This window comes from Hibiscus syriacus, unplaced genomic scaffold (assembly GCF_006381635.1).
Source record: "Hibiscus syriacus cultivar Baekdansim isolate YM2019G1 unplaced genomic scaffold, ASM638163v2 tig00111812_pilon, whole genome shotgun sequence".
Lineage (NCBI taxonomy): Eukaryota > Viridiplantae > Streptophyta > Magnoliopsida > Malvales > Malvaceae > Hibiscus > Hibiscus syriacus.
The window spans coordinates 54394-60235 of NW_024063187.1; the positions used below are offsets into that span (position 1 = coordinate 54394).

Below are 5842 nucleotides of genomic sequence, written 5' to 3' on the forward strand. Positions count from 1 at the left end.
AACTAATCAAATGAACACTTTATAACTTTTAATAGTTGAGAGACTCAATAAAGTAACGTTCTATAGTCAGAAGATTATTTTATAACTTTTAATAATTGAGATATTCAACAAAATAATGACATATAATCAAGAGATCATTTTATAACTTCTAATAGTGCGTGAACTCAATATATAACGCGTTAATGTTGATGTCTAAACTACTTGGACAACCTTGGACCCCAACTGCCACGCGGTGAGGGCCGCCGACCTGCTTTCGCAAAACAAAAGAAAACCTGGCTTTATAGGAAACCTCCATATATTGTTCCTCTATCTCTCTATATATACATCTTCATCGTTTCATCAATATCCAGTTCTTCTTCTTCTTTTCTAGGCATTGATATTACTCCACCCATAATCTCCTTTCAGCTTAAAAATTCAAGGATGAATAATCACAACTAGCCTTCAGCAGGTCTGCTCTCCTCCTTCAAAGTTATATTATGAAAAAAAAACCCAACATAATATTAACACGGTTTAGTATTATTGAATGATTCAACAGCTGCATATCCACCACCGCCGACATCCAGGATGCCGGAACCCTACGTGACGGCACCACCAGTGGTTATCCGATGAGTAAAGACGAGTCCCAAGCCTGGTGCGGTGGAACCAAGTCCAGAGGATGGATTCTGGAAGGGATGGTAAGTATGAAGAATAATCTTCTTTTCTTTCCTTCCATTTGCGAATCTGTGAATGATACAGGTAAATATTGATGAAAATGTGTGGATTTGCAGTTGTGCAGCCCTGTGTTGCTGTTGTCTTCTGGATGCAGCTTTTGAAGCGTTCTTGTATGATATCAACACTTTTGTTTGTTTGAGAATATAGTTGGATCGATTGTTTGATGATGGGAATGCATGCTTTTGAAGCGTTCTTGTATGATATCAACACTTTGATTTGTTGTAGAGAATATAGTTGGATCGATTGTTTGATGATGGGAACTGTAGCCTTTGGTTCCCTTTCTCATTGTTTTTGTATAAATCGGACGTTTTATTGCCATTCACTTGTGTTTGAATAAAATTATTATTATTATTTCAATGGTAGCTGTTTTGTACCACAATCCCTTTGATTTTTTTTTGGTAAAGTATGATTCTTCCACGCAGGGGCGGCCTAGGCCAGTGCCCCCGGCACCTTACTCCTAGAAAGGGTAAACTATTACTAAATCACCAATTTATTATTTAGTCTCTGATTTGATTGTTCAAATTATCTATTTTAAATCACACTTAATGTTACAATTCGATGTTTTGATCTCTCGTCTTTAAGAAATTAACATTAATGTTAATATCATCATAAATAATATCAAGTTATGACTGGAAATAATTAAAAAAATATATTAAATCATTATAATTTTTTTATCGGTAAATGATCAATATATATATATTATTTTTAGATAAAAATTTTATTATATTATGTTGATTCAACCTATAAAATTTTCTAGATTCGTCACAAATCTAGTTCTATTTCAAAAAGCTCCTAAGCATCTAAAAAAAATAAAATTTTTTTTAAAAGATTAGTGAAAGCAGTTGAAGGATGAAAGGCATTGACAATTTGTCAAGTGAGATCGGATCCAACTCATCTTATCTTATCCTATCCATTGCCCATGACACCAAACGTTTTAATATTTCAACAATTATTTTTGGACCATTTCTCTGAAACTAAAATCCCTTTTTAAAAAAATATATTCGTATTAACTAATTTTAATAAATAATTACTACTACAATTTTCCTGAATAATGCAAAAAAATTTCAATACCGCTAAGTGCACATTTAATACATTAAGTGAACTCAGACTTAGTCAATAATTATAGTCGATAATTATGTGATATTTGATTCAGAAATATAAAATTAGATTATGAATAAGATTACAAAATATAAAATTACTAAATAGATTATAAGTCTACACTACTTGATTTGATTAATTTAATAGAAATTTTAAGTTATAGAGTTTAATTTTGACAAATATAAAAATTAATTAAAAGTATATCTCATTAAAAATGCAATTGTTACAAGATTTTTTTCTTTAATAAGAATTTTGTTTTAATATTTTGATATATTTAAAATTATAAAAAAATATTTTTTCAATAAATAAAAATAATATATTTTAAAATTTTGAGTAAATAAATAAAACATATTTCATTATCATCTATTATTTATCCAAATCCAAAACAAAATCCATCACACGTATATGTTCTAAATGCTCTAAATCATTTGACAATAACACTTAATCACTACAGTAGCTGGTGTCGAACTATGACTTCTAAGAATAACAATGATTCCTTCATCACTGAAGTAAATTGTTTCGTGCATAAATTATAAATATGCTTATTCATATATTTTCTTTTAATATCAAATTTTAGTTATCAATAGCAAAAATATCCTATTGGTTTGATATCTGTCCAGATATTTTCCTCATTGATTTTTATTAATACGAGATAAGTACAATATAGTATATTTTTAAAGATAACTCTAAATCATTTGATATTGAACACTCATACCTTAGCATTTATGGCATTCGAACCCGAGAACTTCGAAAAATAACAACTCTTTTACCACTGAGATCGATTGATCCATATTATTACATCCGTTGATTTTAAATAACGCAAACATGTGAAATTTTATGTATTATCTTAATAACTTGTGCTTTATATTTAAGTCATCTGAATTTAAATTACCAAGATACAAATTTAAAATGTTGGAATGGTCCAAAAATAATGGAGGTCTACTCAATTAAGACCCAAACTTACATGAAAAAAGCCCACTAATATCCATTAATTTTCTAAAAGGCTTTAGGGTCTAGTATATTCCCTCATTTTCAAGTGGATCAATTTCGCCTATCAGATTCAGAGCCGCTGCACCCGCATTCGCCATGGTTAAGTTTCTTAACCCAACAAGGCAGTCATCACCCTCCTAGGTTGGATACGCCGGCGCAAAGCCGTGATCATGAAATCGTTCGACGATGGCACACGTGACCGCCATTACGTCTACTGTTTTGCAGGGATAAAGAAGTACCCGAGCAAGGTCATCCGCAAGGACTCCTCCAAGAAACGGCCAAGAAGTCGATCGTCAAGTACTTCGCCTGATGCCCACGCGCTACACCCTGGACGTGGACCTGAAAGACGCGGTTACCGCCGATGCCCTTCAGACCAAGGACAAGAAGGTGGCCGCTTGTAAGACCACCAAGGAGCGGTTTCAAGAGAGGTTCAGACTGGAAAGAACAGGTGATTCTTAGCAAGCTTGTTTTGGAGCTTTTCCTAGTGCCTTAAAATTTTGGATTTCGTGGAAGGATTCGAATCTGTATCTGGGTTATTATGTTTTTAATATGACTTCTGTTAGAAATTCATGTTCCCCCCCTGAATTTTTATAGTGTGATATTATACGCATATTTGTTTTACTGGTCTTCAGAAAGTGAGAATTGTTGGAATATCTCAATTTTATGTTATCATCGCTGCATTCTTGGATCCTAGGCGTGCAGCGTGCTGCGATAAAACTTGCATGCCTTCCTTATCATCGTCCTAATGGATCAACCATTCATAGTTCATACAAGTTTGTAAATGATTGAAGCCTCTTGGAGAATGCTCAAATCACTCGGTGAATTCAAATTGATTTTTCTGCTTCTCAAGAATGACAACGAAGGCTCAAAATAGCCAAATTGGATAACTCAAGATAACCAAGAGCCGAAAGAACAAAAGAATTTTGGAAGAATTTTGTTAAAATCTGAAGATTTTTCTTCACCTTAAACAGACGACTATGCAAGAAAGTACTAATCAAAGTCACAAAAATACTGTGTGAATTTGGGACTGCATCATATTCAGAACCTTTTGTACAAAAATTTTAACCAATTAATTAGTATCTAGTGGATCCATGAAATCATTTTTTATAATTAGTTACTACTCGATGAACCCATAAAATTAATTTAAGAGACTTTCAAATTCTATAGATAATTATTATAATTTTATTTTTTAAAAAATATAATTAAATACTATTTAAATGATAATCGATAACTGAAAAGAAGAAGAAGAAGGAATTTTCATCTTAATCTTGTTTCCCCAAAGGGGAAAAGTGTATCTTCGTTGGCCTGGGAGATAACCAGACCAATTTAGCCGGTCTGACTCCGATCAATCGCCATTAACCTCTGAACAGTTATAATCACAACACATTTACGATCTCCTTGATCCAAAAACTTCTTTAAAACCAAAACTCTGTTAGATCTTCCGTTGAAACCTCACCCTCAAACCCCGAACCAATTTGGGTCAACGCAACCGGTTCACTTCGTTCATATAATCAGATGAACCACGAATTCCAGAAAAAAAACCCCAGTAAGTTCCGCTAATTCTTGCCAAAATTTACTGTTCTGATTAAAGGGTATGTGTTATTTTTTTAAATGCTGAAAAAGGGGTTTGTTTAAATGGAGTTGAATTTGGTGTCGGTAGAGACTCATTTTCACCTAGAGTTATTTTATTATTATTATTATTATTATATATATATATATATATATATATATATATATAATTTGTGAAAATATTTTTGACAAATATAATATATAATTTCAGAAAACGACTTTCAAAAATTTATATTTTATATTTTGAAATATTTTAAAATATAATGTATAATTTTGAAAAATTTTGAAAACATTATATATTGTAGTTTTTAAAACATTTTGAAAACTTATTAATATATAGTTTTTAAAACATTTTTAAAAATAATATATGATTTTAAAATATTTTTGAAAAATATATAATAATAATTTAAAATATTTTTTTTGAAAATTTATAAATATAGTTTTAAAACATTTTTGAAAGTATATATATAGTTTTAAAAACATTTTTAAAACTCATAATATTTTATCATTTTTGAAAACTATATAATATAGTTTTGGAAAATTTTAGAAAATAATATAAAGTTCAAAAAATGTTTTTTGAAATGTATATAGTATATAGTATATATTATTGGTATTATTATATTATTTCTTTTTTATTTTATTTATTATTTACTTTTCGTTTTTTTTATCTCATTTTGTCTAGGGTCATCAAGGTCCAAAGGGCAGTCCAAGTCACGGTTCAGAATAGGGCTTGACCCAGCCCATATTCGATACCTAAGGTTAGGGTTTTAATGTTACAACGACGTATGGATCAAGTCAAGAAAGATACCAGAACCCTCAACGGCTTCACAATTCAGGGGGTAACCAAGGGTCAAAGCACGAAACAGTTTCCGGCCGACATCCCCATGACTGAATCATCCCGGGGAACTCGGTCAAGAAACAACCCACGACGTTCCCGAAGATCTCAGAACAACCCGTACATCTCGGGGCTAGAAATGGCCAGAACCAAGCTATAAAAACGGTGAGACAACCACACCGGGGGGGTCGAGCAAAACCATCCAACACAGTTCCCACAGTGAATACCGAGAGAGCATCAACGACAGTAAACCGAGGCATCAGCGAGAGCCACGACCACCAGACACGAGTAAACAAACAGTCGACCAACAAACCAACGAGCCTCACAACAGTATACCGAGATAACAATACCCACGATAGTACACAACAGAAACACAGAACAACCGAAACACAAAAAACCCACGGTGACTCTCTACGCAGAAAATCGAAATATCAGCAGAGGGCCAAAACACAAACAACCAACGGTCCCAAAAATAAAACAGTAAGACCGAAAAAAACACAACTACTACCATATCAAAAAACAGAACCTACGACAACAAAAAAAATCAGCAGAACGTAAACCCACACAAGGTCAGCCAAGAAGCAAAACACGAAAGCGAGAACGCCGAAGAACCGAGGAGTCACCGTCGACGAAGGTAAA

At 32.5% G+C, this 5842-nt stretch overlaps 1 long non-coding RNA gene and 1 pseudogene across 1 annotated transcript; both read left to right on the top strand.

Annotated features, from left to right (window-relative positions):
* The first annotated feature begins 264 nt into the window (after nt 1-264).
* LOC120171181 lies at nt 265-854 on the top strand. Its single transcript, XR_005520853.1, has 3 exons — nt 265-448; nt 536-674; nt 768-854. It is a non-coding gene; the product is annotated as an uncharacterized LOC120171181 (long non-coding RNA).
* Nucleotides 855-2880: 2026 nt separating this feature from the next.
* LOC120171180 lies at nt 2881-3274 on the top strand (annotated as a pseudogene).
* Nucleotides 3275-5842: the final 2568 nt, after the last annotated feature.